Genomic DNA, 16,438 nt, shown 5'->3' with positions numbered 1-16,438 from the left:
GAAGGATGGGTTTAGATTTGCTGTGGTGGCTTGGAATAGACGGGTAGCGAACTGAGAGAAAGATGGGTAAAAGTGTTTGTGTTGCATGAAAGACATAAAAACGTAAGGAAAGCTGCAACAAGTATACGTAGCAGTGTTTGTGTAAAATATACTAGCTGTATCATCCCTGCTCACACTGCGCCTTATTGGTCAGATTCATGGATATTGTTGTTTATGATAATGATGACAGCTGTCCTCTCACTTTGATGAGTTGCAATAAACAACTGCCATTGATGAGCACTGAAAGGTGATCGTTAGTGAAGTTTATAACAGTGAACTAGATAAACACACCCAATACATATACTGTGCCTAGATTCACCTGAGATTTAGCGCCACTTAACCACCTGCTGTAGTTATCTTTTTCCTTCCGGATTTTGTACATAACATTTTTTTACGCGTGAAGGAAGCCGGTCATCAGCGCAGAAGCGAAGTAAAAATAGAATCGTCCTGGCAGAAATTCAATGAATAAGTACATATAAGTGTGTGTGTGTGTGTGTGTGTGTGTGTGTGTGTGTGTGTGTGTGTGTGTGTGTGTGTGTGTTCACAGTTATACATTTTACATGCACAATGTATGTAAATATTTGTCGTTTTCACTCGACATCAGCAGAGGCAGCTGTGTGCCGAGTATTGACACTGCGTAACAAAACAGCACCGGCACCACCACCACCACCACCGCCGCCACCACTAACAAATTAACCATCACCATAGCCGCCGCCACCACCAACCACCACCACTACCACCAACCATCACCACCACCACCACCACCACCAACAACAACAACAGCAACAACAACGTCCACCACCACCACTACCACCACCACCAACAACAACAGCAGCAGCAGCAGCAAACAGGAATACTGACACGCACCAACAACAATAAAAAATAAAACTATACGCAAACAAATATATAAGTTAAGTTATCTTGAAAAAAAAGCTTCAACATGGAAACAATATGACACTGATAAGTCATATGAGAGAGAGAGAGAGAGAGAGAGAGAGAGAGAGAGAGAGAGAGAGAGAGAGAGAGAGAGAGAGAGAGAGAGAGAGAGAGAGAGAGAGAGAGAGAGAGAGAGAGAGAGAGAGAGAGAGAGAGAGAATCTATACATTAATATTTACATTCATGAGAAAATACCCACTCTAAACACACACACACACACACACACACACACACACACACACACACACACACACACACGAGAGCAAACACTCACCCATTGCAAGTAGTTGATGGAGAAGCGGTCGTCACTGGAGTGTGTGTACAGAATCACCGTCAGGAGCTGGTAGTCCCTCTTCCTGATCCAAGACACCTGCAGAGCACACAGACGGTCATGGTCTTAGCACGCGAGTGTGTGTGTGTGTGTGTGTGTGTGTGTGTGTGTGTGTCTAGACGAGTGTTATTGTTCGCTTAAGGGGCTTGGGTTGATGGCGTGCAGTACATCCACGTCACTGTTGCCTAAGCTATTGTTGTGTATCGTAAGCACATTGTTAAGGCCATAAGAAGATGCTCCAACGCCTTGCAGTTTAAGTTTCTATCCAAGGACTTTACTATTGACCCACTGTGACCTAGTTGTCTTAGATGTATGTATGTAATATGCTGTGGTTTGAAACTGCATATATTTCTGCGTAAATATATGCTAAACAATTACTACGAATTCTCCACTGATAACTGATAGTTCCCTCATAAAAATAAAATAAAATAAAAATAGAAATATAACTAAAAGATAAATACAAAATAGGTAATTATATATATATCCTAAGCCAGTACTCCCTCAGGAAGTGCAATAAACTCACAGAAAAGTTGCTCGAGTCACCATGTTTTTTGCCTTGTATTCACAAGTGTTAAAGCAGCCCGTGTTTGTGGAGGCCGAGGCTGATGAGACAAGGACTCCTGCACTAATGCCACTCAGAGGATAGATGCGGTGGGCAGCCTCGCCTCCACTCGCCGCCTGCGCCATCACGAGTGACTTATAACTTGTTTACCTCACCAGTCATCGTATTGGAAGCCATGGCGTTCCTTGTTTCTCAGTGCTTGCCTCAGAGCAGCGTATTCTTAAAAAAATCTGGTGAATATTTAATGTTTTACTTTTAATAGGTTCTAGGAGAAGTTAGAGTTTTTAAGGGTGTGTAGTTTTTAAGGGTGTAGATTCATCTCAGTAGGAAAAAGACCCACGAGAAGAAGAATAATTTATGCGTGGCTTTTGAAAATAGTCTTAATAACAAACTCAGACACAAGAAAATTCAATAAATCATCGCTGTATCCCTTAAAAATACTCTTAATTAAAGAACAAAAGCGTTTAAGAATACTGGCGAGAGATCAACACAACCTCGGTCACATCAAGGTACCGACACTTCCCCACAGGAGCTTCAGATCTTAAGGTAACTTGCTGACACACTCTGTCATTTACCAGGCCGCCAGTCGCACTTGAGGTCTTGCAGTGAAGAATGACGGACGCTCCCACTTGTGCTGTCACGATGCTTTTGTTTTGAGTCACGAATCTGTCGCCGTCTGCCTTCGCGCGCGCCTGTCCCCCGACCTCCAGCTATTCGTGTTGGTCCATTGCGCTGCGGGAGAAAGAAGGTGTTCCCCCCCGTCAGGTTACGTTAAGTGTTTCTAAGTCTTGAGGTCACCTTCCTGGGAAGTGTACAACGTGTTGATAACCACTGAAATAGAGTAATGTGTGTGTGTGTGTGTGTGTGTGTGTGTGTGTGTGTGTGTGTGTGTGTGTGTGTGTGTGTGTGTGCGTGCGTGCGTGCGTGCGCGCGCGCGTGCGTGCGTGCGTGTGTTGCATTCCCTCGCCTTTGTACTCCACACTCTCACACTCTCTCTCTCTCTCTCTCTCTCTCTCTCTCTCTCTCTCTCTCTCTCTCTCTCTCTCTCTCTTGTCTGTTTGTCTAGTCTTATTTTCTGCGTCATGATGCGTTTCTTTTGTTTGCTCAGCTCACACACACACACACACACACACACACACACACACACACACACACACACACACACACATCCCTCATTCTCATAATAACAGAGAAGCAAATTCATGTTCATCTCATCTTCAGGAAACACAATAACAATAACACATTCAGTGACGAAATTCAGAAACACAATCTGACGGATTAGAATTAGGCAGCAATCCCCGATAAATAGTAAAAAAAAAAAAAAAAAAAAAAAAAAAATCCGCCGGGGCCATGAACATAAATAAACAGGCTTAATTCGTAACAATAGATTAGTGGATTCGATTTGGAAACCGAATCAACCCGATGAAGCTCCACTCAGCGTGTCTCGCCCTCCTGTTCGGATCCCGGAGTGAGCAGTGACCGGTGGCATAGTGTGTGGGTGTCTGCGGGCGCCTTTGATTAACGACCGCCACTAAATAATGGAACTACACACGAAAGGGATTGAAACGCTTCGTCCACCCAGAGCACCGACCCTTTAGAGCGAACGGATGATTATGGAACACAGAAAAAAACGTAACAAAAAGAGAAGCTGTTTATGCTGATGTTACTCTAAGTAGCAGTGAGTGGCGCAGAGTGTTAGGGCAAAGGGCGTGTTTTGCCTTCTAAGTCTGTTATGATACACACGAATCTCTCTCTCTCTCTCTCTCTCTCTCTCTCTCTCTCTCTCTCTCTCTCTCTCTCTCTCTCTCTCTCTCTCTCTCTCTCTCTCTCTCTCTCTCTCAAGTTTTCACCCAGAGTGTACGTACCATCGACTTTTCACCCCAGGCCAGGTGAAGGTAAACTCAGGTATGCAAGCACGTCGCCTTGCCAGGGAGCCTTCCATTACCCGGTGCATCCGTGCCAGGCTGGAGTGTGGAGTGGGTGGAGAAGGTGGAGAGGCAGGCATTGTGAGGCTGAGAGAGGGCAGGAGGAGTACAGGCAGGGTGAGTGAAGGAGGATGAATTAAGTGAGTGAGAGGAAGATGAGGGGAAAGAACGCAGACAGGAATAAATTTTAACTTTCCTCCTCTCCTATCCTCTCCTTTTTCCATGTATATCTTTCACGCTGTCTCACTTTTTCTCAGTGTTCCTTCCGTTTTGTTTCCTGCAATCCTGTGCACCTGTTTACCTTCGTGCCGCTACTTCCTATTCGCATAATTTCACCCAAAGAAAAGAGGAAATTGAAAGGAAGAAGAATATCCAGACAGAATCAGCTGACAAAGCACTCTCATTACAATAACAAAGAGGAAGGAGGAGGTGGAGGTGATGGCGGACAGGAATGGAGAGAAGAAGAAGGAAGAGGAGGAGGAGGAGGAAGAAGAGGAGACTGAAGGAAGAGGAGGATTAAAGGTAGAAGGGAGGAAAGGAAGAGGAGGAGGAGGACCATGTGTGCTGAAAGGAAGAGAAGGCCTACGATGACCACAGGAGGAGGAGAAACAGGAGAGAGGAAGGCAAGATGAAGGTAAAGTCTTTGTGAATACGTTTAATCACACACACACCGGAAGCCTCACGCCCTTTCCGCTGCTCTCCTCATAACGACGGAGGCACGACTGGTCGCCTCGTTTGCCGAAGTGCATGTGGTAATCGCTCCCGCGAACACCCGAGCGAGACTGCGCCGCCGCGAGACGATCGGAACCCCCCCACCTCCTCTCCTGTAGTAGGCGCTAAAGGTACCGCTGCCGCAAGAATGGGGAGGGTATTTCTCCTGGTGTTTCTCCGGGTGTGTTTCCATATTGATCGGCTGTAAATGTGCGGTGCGGCGTGGCGGATTTGTCAGCTGGGTAATTAGGGAGGCTGTAATGACTTCACAGGAGGTGTTAAGTGAGGAGCGCCGCCTCATTACCAACACTTTCTTCATCATTATCCTCCTCCTCTCCGCCATGATAGTGATGAGGGTGATGGTTGTGATGGTGGTGGTGGAGGGGATGGTGATAATTGCATGCTGCTTAATCTGCTTCACTGAATTGCACGTCTTGACTTTTTCTATTATTTATCCCTTTTTTTCAGTTGTTAATGCATAGGTGTACTTTTTTTTTATAGGAGAGAGCAGATATACGTAGGTTTATGCGTCTCTCTCTCTCTCTCTCTCTCTCTCTCTCTCTCTCTCTCTCTCTCCCTCATGCAGGCTGGGGAGGGGATGAGGAGGAGCAGGAGGGAGCAGGTCACATGAGGAAGACATAAATCGGCCGCCTGGGATGGGAGTAATAGTTCAGTTTCCCCTCGTGATGGGGCCGCTGACTCACGTGGCAGGCGGCTGTGGCTGACGGGAGGAAGGCAACAGAGAAACGCACTGACAGGAACCCGCGTTAAGAGAGACTTTGAACGTTGACCGGAACTGTTCCATGCTGGAAGCTTCAAGACACTCCTCATGATTTTGGATAATGTTTTTTTTGCTGCACTTTTTGGGGGCTGGCATCTTTAACGGAGAACCGCCAGAACTGAGATCCGAGATAAGAGACAACTCCGTTAACGCAGACCTATATTTACAGAGACCACACCAACAGAAAACGATATTAGCAGGGAACCATATTAACAGAGGACTATATTAACAATGATCCATCAATAGAGAGCAGCACAAACATGGAGCCTAATTAAAGAAAAATCCATCAGTAGAAATCAACACTGAGCCAAGTGAACAGAGAACTGCGTGAACAGAAAAAAAAAAAAAATGCATCGCGGGACGTGACCGAACAAGGAACAACATTAAGAAAACACTACAATTTAACCTAAGCGAACAGAAAAACTTATTGGGGGACGTTATCGGACAAAGAACAATATTGAAAGAACACCGCAATCGAACCTGATTTAACCGAACATACTTTTAAAACGGAAATGCATCGCTTAACAGAACACGATGAGTGACCGAGGCTCGTCAACGGAGACCGGGACAATAGTGAACCGCGGTGACCAAGAACCGTGTTGAGAGTTTCGTTGACGCGGCACAGTTGTAAAGGAAAAATGACGTGAAATACAGTCGAGTTATCGGGAATCACAGTAGCGGAGGAGCGTGTCAGATTTGTAATGCATGAGTGCCACGCCGCGTCAGCAACAATGGCGTGTTGACTGTGGTTGCTGTGGTTGTTGTCAGCTCACAGCAGTCACCCGCGAAACCGTCCACCAAAGGAACGTGAACAACTAACAACAACAACAACAACAACAACAACAACAACAACAACAACAACAACAACAACCACAGTAATAATAATAATGTCAGCCCTGCTTTCTTTGTGTAATAAAAAGCATACCAGAACAAATTAATAAGTAGGAACACTACAAAATGACCCGCTATCTCTAAAGCTGCTAAAAGAAGAAAGAAATGGATTTAAGCCACAGGAAAAGTAAACCTGCATTCTTTTTTGTAATACGTGGCAGAGCAAAATAATCACACCGATGAAAAGAGGAGAGCTACTATTCCTAAAGCTGCTAAGTAAAGAAAAAGCCGCAAATATAAGCTACAGAAAGTTCTAACCTGCGTTGTCTTATAATATGGAGCACTGCAAATTCAAGGAAAAAAGAACAACAAAGATCCTTCTTACACTTTCTAAAAATGCAACACTGATATCAACTAGAAATGATATGAATTTTTTTTTTTTTTGTCTGTGATAAAAAGCACAGTAAAATAAAATAAAATAAAAAAAGAAGGAAAAGCAAGAATAATTCATGAGTGCGGAAGACAAATACAAGTATTAACTTGAAAGTAATGGAACTCCCTTTCTTTATTTAGTGAAGTGTGAAATAAATAGGAAATGATTCCTAAACCAGCAAGCAAAAGAAAATAAAACACACAAAGAAGTGATAAGTGTGGAGAACAAAGAAAGAGGAGGGAAAAAAAAACCGAACATGAAAATACGTGTGGCCGTAATACAGATTATAAAAATAATAAAAAAAAAAAACAAGCACAGAAAGAATATATAATCTTACACACCGTATAAAAGATATAACAAAGCGAAAGGTAGAGAAAAAAAAAAAGAAGGAAGACACTGGTACACATAATATAAAGAACAAATTGATAAACATTATAATACAGAGGACAACAAACAAAAGAGGAGCAAGAAAAAGCAAGGAGGGAAACACCGGCACAGACAAAATAAAGAATGAATGGGTCAACACACACACACACACACACACACACACACACACACACACACAACAGGGAAAACAAAAACCAACAAAAAAAAGGATAAATACAGCAACACATCAGCTTTAAGAAGCCGGAAGAATGTAGTGGCCATAAAAATAGGAAGATTGCAGGCATCAGACAATCTTGACAACACCTAATGATAGAACGCTGCCGGAGTGTAATGATGGTGAGTGTTGTGCTTAAGAGAAGCTAATGCACCATTGATTACACGTCGCTGTTCTTAAAGAGAGAGATTAAATCGTATTAGGATATTTTTAAAGGAAAATGCTTAGAGAGAGAGAGAGAGAGAGAGAGAGAGAGAGAGAGAGAGAGAGAGAGAGAGAGAGAGAGAGAGAGAGAGAGAGAGAGAGAGAGAGAGGATGGGAGAGAGGGAGGGAGAATATCTGTATATAGCAGAAGGAACAACAACATAGGGAAGGAAATAATAAAGGAGAGGGATAGAGAGAAAATGAGGTGGATGTGGAGGGCAATAAAGGAAGAGGAAAGGGTACGGCAGAGGGGAGAGGAAGGGGGAGAGACAGACAAGTAATTAGCTTCCACTTGGGCTGGCGAAGTAAAGCATGCCCTCCGCTATTTCTCTCATTTGCTCTTTCCTTTGCCTTCATTTTCCTCTTTCCTTTCCTTTCCTCTGCATTTGTCTTTACTTTCCATCCAGTTGCCCTTCATCTCTCCTCTCCTTCACTTCCTCTCTCTCTCTCTATCTTCTTTCTTTCTTATCTTCAACACCTTCCCTTTTTTTTCGGTTTTTATCGCTCTTCGTTTCCTATTCTTTTTTTTATGATCTCTCCTTTTCTTTTTTTCTTTTTTTTTGTCGCCTATCTTACATTCCTTTATTTCTGTTCATTCTGTTCCCCTCATTCGTTCATGTTTCTCAGTTTTTCGTTCTTTCTCCATCATCTTTACTTTATTTTCTATTTTCCCGTCTCGAACCATTTCCTCGTTTCCTATTTTTTTTTTCCTTCCTCCATCTTCATTTCACCTCCTCCTCCTATTTTCCATTCTCTGCCTTTCAATATCCTTCTTTCTTCTTTCTTCACTTTTTTTTTCTCCTGTCATCACTTTCTTTTTCTATTTCGCCTTTACTGAATTCAAATCCTCTTCCCCGCTTTCCTATTCACCTCCCTCCTCTTTCTTTCACTTTCCATTAGCCTTTTGTCTCTCCTCTTGCATTTTTCTTTCCATCTTTATCCATGCCGTTTTTCTTGTTTCCTCAAAATGTTGGTTTTATTTTGTCGTATATTATTTTTTTTTTCCTTTTCTTCCTTTTCCCTTTTTCCATATTGTTTATTTATTTACTTTTTTTTGCCTCTTTGCCTACAAAGGTTGTGTGTGTGTGTGTGTGTGTGTGTGTGTGTGTGTGTGTGTGTGTGTGTGTGTGTGTCCCTGCCTGCCTTCCTGCCTGCCTGCCTAACTGACGGCCGACTTACTGGGCGACGCTCTCTCTCTCTCTCTCTCTCTCTCTCTCTCTCTCTCTCTCTCTCTCTCTCTCTCTCTCTCTCTCTCTCTCTCTCTCTCTCTCTCTCTCTCTCTCCCCTTGGTGTGAAGTTGATATATGAAAAGAATAGGAAAGAAAAGAAAGAGAATAATGTATAAATTGGCCAAAAGAAATCTCAAAGAGAGAGAGAGAGAGAGAGAGAGAGAGAGAGAGAGAGAGAGAGAGAGAGAGAGAGAGAGAGAGAGAGAGAAAGCAGAAAGACAGTAAAGAAATATTAGACCCACACACACACACACACACACACACACACACACACACACACACACACACACACACACACACACACACATACACACACACACACATAAGAGGGAGTATTTCCTGTACAGATTCGCCCTGATTTACTGTGTCGGTAATTTGGGAGTGGCATACACGCCACACACGAACCTCACCCAATAACTTAACCCTCCCTCGCCCTCTCTCACTCTGTTCTCTCTCCTTCTCTCCCTCCGTAAAGACATAGACTTCCTGGATCAATTCGTGAGTCGAGCTACTTGATTTTCATTCCTCTTTTTATCTTTTTTTGTCTTCTTTTTGTTTCCAGTGAGGAGGTCTGGCTACGTGTTTGCGAAGAGACTGCTCGCCCTTCTTCTTTGTTACTGACGGTGTTATTAAAGGCGAGGGGTGATGGATGTGCCCTCCTTTGAGTGTTAATTGGAGTGTGCGGTGTGACGCCTGCCCTGCATTGCTGTGGAGTCTGGTCGATACTTGCTTGCAGATTTAAAGGTACTGCGTAAAGAAGATAAATAGTTGTAATGCACGTGATGGATTAGAAGAAATAAACGGAATAGGCTTGGAAAACAAGAATACGGATGGAACACTTACAAAGGACACAAGAAAAAATATTTATAAGGAAGTGTTTATGAAGAATAAGGGAAAATAGACGGAATATCTAATGGAAAGCAAAAGTATAAAGAAAATAGACAATATTTGACGGAGAGCAAAAATACATAAAAATAGACAGAATATTTCATGGGAGGGCAAAAAAAATAAAGGGACAGAAAAGTATATGAAGGAGTACTTACGATGGACACAAACAAATGACGGAATATTAATGACAGATTGACAAACAGCTGGACATCTTTTAACGGACAGAAAAATAGAGAGTGCCTTGATATGATGGTCAGGAAAAAAAAAAAAAAGGTTTAAATTGTTTTTATTCTGATGCCCATTATTTTGAATTTGATCGATGTTTCTAAGGAAATATGGAAATGAAAACAAAGTGGGCAAAAAAAAAAATAGATCGGAATACTTACGAGGAACAAAAGAAGGTACAGACATAAGAAAGAATATCATAATGGTAAAATAAGTCTATACTATGACACGTTGTCCTGTTAAACATCATCACTCATTATCTGTGGAATAAAATAAAGAAAAAAAAATAGCTTTGCGAAGACATTCATGCGGACCAGTTACTTTTGAGCGGAAGGAAATAATGGTAAAGTTTAAATGTCTCTTTGATGGGGTGTTCAGTTCGATGTCATGGAATATATTGGTGATCATTTATTCGCAGAGTTCTTGACTGTTACGTTTATCAAGTGTGAGTTACTTTCCTATAATGATTTCACTTTAGAAGACTGGGAGAAATATTTTGGCGTGATAGTGATGAAAATGACGACGATGATGATGATGATGTGATGATGATGATGAGGAGGAGGAGGAATTTTCCCTCTCCACTGCATACTGAAACGTGAGATCGATAGGCGTGACGTACAAGGATTGGAATGTATATACTGTACACTTGCAATCATCGTGTTTCTTTCGTTAATCCAAGCTTGCTATCGAACCCCACAATAGACGGAATATCTAATGGAAAGCAAAAGTATATTCCATGCACTGGCCTTGGTGCGGCAGGTGAAGGGACAGTCAGCTGGTCACACCTCCATGCCTGTGTGGCAGCTCGTGCGTGCGGCAACAGACGAAGGACACACACACACACACACACACACACACACACACACACACACACACACACACACACACACACACACACACACACACACACACAAAAAAAAAAAAAAATGAAAATGAAAATAGAGGAAAAGAAAAAAATAGGATGAGTACTTAAGTTTTTTTCCTCTCTGCTTTTGTCCGTCAAACGTAACAAGATTACTGTGTAAAAAAAAAAAATAAATAAATAAATAAAAATGAACGAAAAAAAGATAGTGAGTAGATTTGATTCAGCGGCCCTATTTAGGTAAATGGATTATTTGTATTATAATGAGTTCAGCACGTTTTTGTAAATTAATTATATATCTCGCTTATTTAGTTGCGTTTTTTGTTTCTTTTTTTTTTTTACGATAATGTTTGTATTAATGGAGTGTGGTGGAAGTGTAGGTAACGGGGCGCCGGTGCTCAATCAGTGTGTATGCCTTGATTTTTTCCTCTTCTTCTTCCTCCTCCTCCTCCTCCTCCTCCTCCTCGTCCTCCTCCTTCTCCTCATGATCATTATTTTCATCTTTCTTCTTATCATCGCCCTCCTTTGAATCATTCTTGTTTTCCTTGTCCTCCCACGCTTCGTCTTTGTTCTCGTCATCGTTCTTCTCCTCCACGTCATCGACGTATGATATCATATTTCTGTTGCTGTATAATAGATGGTCTAGTCACCACAAATATCCCTGTAGGAAACGACAAATCTACTTCTATTTATTTTCCATATGTGGTGGTCTTGTTCCTCCTCTTCCTCTTCTTCCACTTTCACCAATAATCTCCAAAGAGCCAACAAATCAGCAGCTCTTCGTTCCTCCTTTGTGTTTCATTATGCCCCTTCTGGAGAAACAAGGGAAAACAAAGGGCCAAGACTCCACCAACACCAACTCCGCAAAAAAAAAAAAAAAAAAAAAAACACGACCAGACACACTAGCAAGAGTTTCCACCACACACCCACGTCTTATTTTCCCCCAGGACAACGCGATGGACACCCTACTTGCCTCTCGCGTCTTTCCCCTCCATCACCACCTCGTTCCCTCCCCGTCCCCATCTCCCCAACACTCCTACGCCCCTGCTTCCCCGAGTATCACTTTCTTATGCTTTCTTCCTGCTCCTCTCCTTTCCTGCATAACGTCCTTCCCTGTGCCGATGCCTTGACCTCTCCTGGATCGATAGGGCGCGAGGGGAATGTGCGTATTGTATATAGGGTCGAGGGGAAGGTAGGAATGATTTGCTCCCTTACGCTATAACTAGGGCGGGAGCAAGTATGGTTAGTCTCCACCTGATCACTGCCGCTTGATGTGGTGGTCGTGGTGATGGATGGCGGCGAGGTGTTGGGCAAGGCAGGAAGCAAGGAAGGAAGGGATGACGAGAAGACGAAGAAGGAAGAGGTGTATGAGGGTATGAGAGAGAGAGAAGAGGAAGAGGAGGGAAAGGAGGTCCAGGATGACGAGACGGAGGTCGAACAAGAGAGAGAGAGAGAGAGAGAGAGAGAGAGAGAGAGAGAGAGAGAGAGAGAGAGAGAGAGAGAGAGAGAGCACAAACTTACATAACCTGAAACCAAGACAAAGTGAAGACTACACACTAAAGTGATAAAAGTGACGAGGAAAATAAAAAAAAAATGAGAAAGGAAGAGTGAGATGAATGGCGCCTACTTATCACAGAGGACCACTGAGTACACCATTCACAGCGCGCCCTTCAGGTTACTTCCCTCTAGCGAGTAATAAATAATGAGGCGCAACAACAAATATTCCTCCCCACAGCGAGACCAACACAACGACACACAAACACACACCAAACCAGTGGCAGGAGTTATCAACCTTCCACCTTCTGCTCCACACACCACCCACTCCGCTCCTCTTCCCCCGCTCCACCTACGCCCTCCAAAACAAGAGGGGAGAAATAAGAGACAATTTTTTTTCATTCTGTGGAGTGGAGACAGATGTGGTGAATTTACGAGGAAACGGAATTACCTCCCCAGATTTTTTCTCCCCCTCCCTCTCTCCCCCTTAACGTGATTGCGATGTAAAAAAAAAAAAAAAAATTCTGAAGACAACGTAAAGCTGTCACAGAAGCGGCGAGGGGAAGGTAAGGGGAGAAACCAGCTTGTGAGGGGGAGTGAGGGAGTGAGGGAGATATTTGAGCTGTTAGGTTAGGGTGAAAATAGAAAGCGAAGGGTAAGGGAGAGGCTGAAGGTGAGGAGGAAGATAAGAAGACGTAGGAGAAAGAGGAGGAGGAGGAGGAGGAGGAGGAGGAGGAGAAGGAGAATGAGAATGAGAATGAATATGAGGTGTTTATCATGAAGTAAATAACGTGATGATAAAAAAAAATGCCTGAGAAAAGTCATTGCAAATTCTTCCATCGAGAAATAATGAATTGCTCCAGAAAGGGTTTGCTCTTAATGATTCAAAGTAAAGAAGGACTTAATGAAATTTATGTTGGCTGATGTGATATTATTATTAAGGTAGCCAGATATATTGCCTCGTCCCTTGTAATATATTTGACCAGAACTGAGAGAGAGAGAGAGAGAGAGAGAGAGAGAGAGAGAGAGAGAGAGAGAGAGAGAGAGAGAGAGAGAGAGAGAGAGAGAGAGAGAGAGAGAGAGAGAGAGAGAGAGAGAGAGAGAGAGAGAGAGGAGAGAGAGAGAGAGAGAGAGAGAGAGAGAGAGAGAGAGAGAGAGAGAGAGAGAGAGAGAGGGAAAGAAAACTAAAATGAGTGAAAAGAATTTTAAAAAAATGTGAAAGAAAATAGGAAAAAAAAATGAAAAGAGGAAGAGGAAGAGGAAGGAAAAAGAGAGAAGAGAGAGAGGGAATGAGAGTGAGAGGAGTAATAGAGAGGTGAACAGCGAAAGAAAGGAAATGGAAGAGAAAGAATAAAAGAATAAGAGGGAGGAAAAGAGATAGAAGACTGATAAAGAGACAAGATGGAAGAAAAGGGAGAAAAGAGAGAGAGAAGGAGGAAGAGAAATGAAAGAGGGAGAAAAATGAAGGAAATGTGAATGAAAATTGAATCAGAATAGAGGAAAAGAGAGAGAGAGGAGTGAAAGAGAGAGAAGAATGGAAGAAGAGTAAGAGGAAGGGAGAGGAATGGAGGGAAGGAGTGAGGAAGGGTGACCTTAAGTGTTTATTGAGCTGAATCAGGGAGGTCAGGGAGGCTAGGAGGATCAGGCAAAGGGAGAGGTCAGGGGAGGTCATGGGGAGGTCAATAAAACCATCAGGACGATAAGTAGTAAGTCTCCCCTCCCTCCCCTCCTTGCCACGTGCCTTCCTGACCCCCCTGTGACACTTGCCATTGACCCTTTCACTCCCTCACCTCTCCCTCACACCCTCCCACACCATAATCCTCTCCCTGTAACGTGTTGATACCTTTCCTAATGGCCTCATACTTATTGACTCTTTATTTTATCTGATATTCACTGTTACTGACTGTCCGATACTTTGATCTTCCCTTCCCAGTCCTTAACACTTTTTTTTTTTTTTCCTGACACTCGTAACTGATCCTTTTCGTTCTGCTCCCTTTTATGTTGCTCTGAAAAGTTCCTGATGTTCCCTGATGCAAGAATATCGATGCACACTGATACTTTGAGCTTTCCATATCTCTTTAATATTCTCGTTTTGTTTTTTTTTCTGACACTAATACCTGATACATTTCATTCCATTCCCTTGTATCATGATGTTCTTTCGCGTTCCTGCCTGAAGAACAACATATGTATAACTAATATACAAATTATTATTTATTTATTTTTTTTAAGTATATCTATTAAATGTTATCTCTAGTTTGCGTTTTAAATAATTTGTGTTTGATAAGATTCAATTGTGGTTTCTTTTTCCTTTCTTTCAGTATTTGCTAAGTTGAGAATGAGTGTTTTTTATCTGTGCACCAAATTACTACTACTTTTTTTTTTCAATTACGGCTTATTTTTTTCTTTCTTTTCAGTATTTGCTAAGTTGAGAATGAGTGTTTTTATCCGTGCACCAAATTACTACTTCTTTTTTTCAATTTCGTCTTATTTTTTCCTTCCCTTCAGTATTTGCTAAGTAATTTTCCTTCCCTTTCAGCATTTGCTAAGTTGAGAATGAGTGTTTTTTATCTGTGCACCAAATTACTACTTTTTTTTTCTTTTTACAATTTCGGCTTATTTTTTCCTTCCCTTTCAGTATTTGCTAAGTTGAGAATGAGTGTTTTTTAACTGAGCACCAAATTACTACTACTTTTTTAGGCTGCCTCCTCCTCCAACGTGCTCGGGTCTTCTGCGCCTCCCTCAGTCACACCTAATACAGGCATGTCCTCTTTCACTGCATTCATGAAGCTTCTCTTGGGTTTTTCCTCTCTTTCTTCCTGCCGTGTATTGTCAGATATATGAGTTATATCTAAATTACTTTATTTGACCATCAGAGTTGCATCGTTGTCTGTCACAAATTTTCAGTTCTCAGTCACATTGTTTTTCTAAGTCCACTTCTAATATTATCACTACAAGCTTGGAATTCGGATTTTTTTTTTTTTTTTAGCTTTCCTGTTTCGCGTCTCTCAATGTTTTCGCCACATTTTTTTTTTTTTTTCACACAATTCACGAAGCCACACTCCAGGCACTTCTCTTCTACATCCACCTCTGAACATTTCACTGGAGTCACGAAATTGGAGACCCTACTATTTTTTTATCCCGTTTCTTCCTTATGGGTGCCAAGTAAAGATTTCACACAGCGCGTAGTGGAGGTTTTAATTCAAGTAATAATCGTAACAATGCACATTTAAACACTATACTAGAAAGAATCTGGAAAATATATTGTTTTAATCCGTGTTCTTCCTTCAGCACAGTGATTTTCATTAACGGTCTCCTGTCACAGTGGAAATGTTAATACGAGTAATAGTAACAACAGGTTCTTTAATTGATGCCTTTCCTCCCTTGTCGGTGTTAGTAAATATTCTATGCAGGTGATTTTTGTGAGCTGTTACACATTCCAGCGACAGTTTTAATACGACCAATAACAACAACGATCACTTAATCCTCTCCCTTACTGGTAACACTCCCTTCCCTCTCCCTTCCCACCACCCATATCTCAGCAAGTGGCATCCCTCCCTCCCTCTCCCTTCTCTCCCTATCTTACTTTCTCTCCTCCGTCCCTCCCTGTAGTGCGTTTTCCCCCTCCCTCTCTCTCCCTCCCTCCCTCCCTGATGACGTCACTGCTCGCCTTCCTTCTCCCTAACGACGTCGCTTCCGGGAGGGAGAGAAAGTGAGGGAAGAAAGGGAGAGGAAGAAGGGAAGGACTGCAGCTACGAGGGAGGGAAGGAGGGAGAAAAGGAATAAGAAAGGGAAAGGAAGAAGGAAAGGAGGAAGAGGATAAGTGGAGAAAAGAAGGAAAGGGAGAATTTTAGAGTAAGGGAGTGTGAGAGTGGAAGAGTGAAGAAGATAGGATGGTGAGGGAAGTGAGGGTGATGATTGTAATGGTGGTGAAGGTGAAGATAGAGAAGGAAGAGGAATAGGGAAGGAGTTGGGAAGGAAGAAGTGAAAAAAAAAATGGACAAGGAGAAAAGGAGAAGCAAGAGAAAAAGGATAAAGATAAAGAGCTCTTTAACACCACACCGCTCTTTAACACGCCCCGCGGGGCGGGGCGTGTTAAAGAGCGGTGTGGTCACTCGTGTTATAATGAAGCTTTGTTAAGTGTTAGTGATCTGTGTGTGTGTGTGTGTGTGTGTGTGTGTGTGTGTGTGTGTGTGTGTGTGTGTGTGTGTAATAATAATAATAATAATAATAATAATAATAATAATAACAATAATAATAATAATAATAATAATAATAATAAACGGTTTATTATTTAGGCAGTTAACAAAGTGAAAATGTACAGAGGGGGTGGGGAAACACTTAACATTAATCCTAAAAGTAAGTCTAATCTAGAAGAGACTATTGATT

The 16,438-nt window shown here is 42.3% G+C and overlaps 1 long non-coding RNA gene across 1 annotated transcript in view; it reads right to left on the bottom strand.

Annotated features, from left to right (window-relative positions):
• Positions 1–1,206: 1,206 nt before the first annotated feature.
• Positions 1,207–16,438, bottom strand: part of LOC135098316 (uncharacterized) — a 37,326-nt gene continuing 22,094 nt past the window's right edge. The window contains exons 2-3 of the long non-coding RNA XR_010266815.1: positions 2,444–2,600; positions 1,207–1,345 (exon numbers count right to left, since the gene is read on the bottom strand). This is a non-coding gene — a long non-coding RNA (uncharacterized LOC135098316). The remainder of the gene's footprint in view (positions 1,346–2,443; positions 2,601–16,438) is intronic.

This window comes from Scylla paramamosain, unplaced genomic scaffold, assembly GCF_035594125.1.
Source record: "Scylla paramamosain isolate STU-SP2022 unplaced genomic scaffold, ASM3559412v1 Contig55, whole genome shotgun sequence".
NCBI lineage: Eukaryota > Metazoa > Arthropoda > Malacostraca > Decapoda > Portunidae > Scylla > Scylla paramamosain.
Note: the sequence above shows the minus strand (reverse complement) of the source record. Positions and strands in the feature narration are given on the sequence as shown.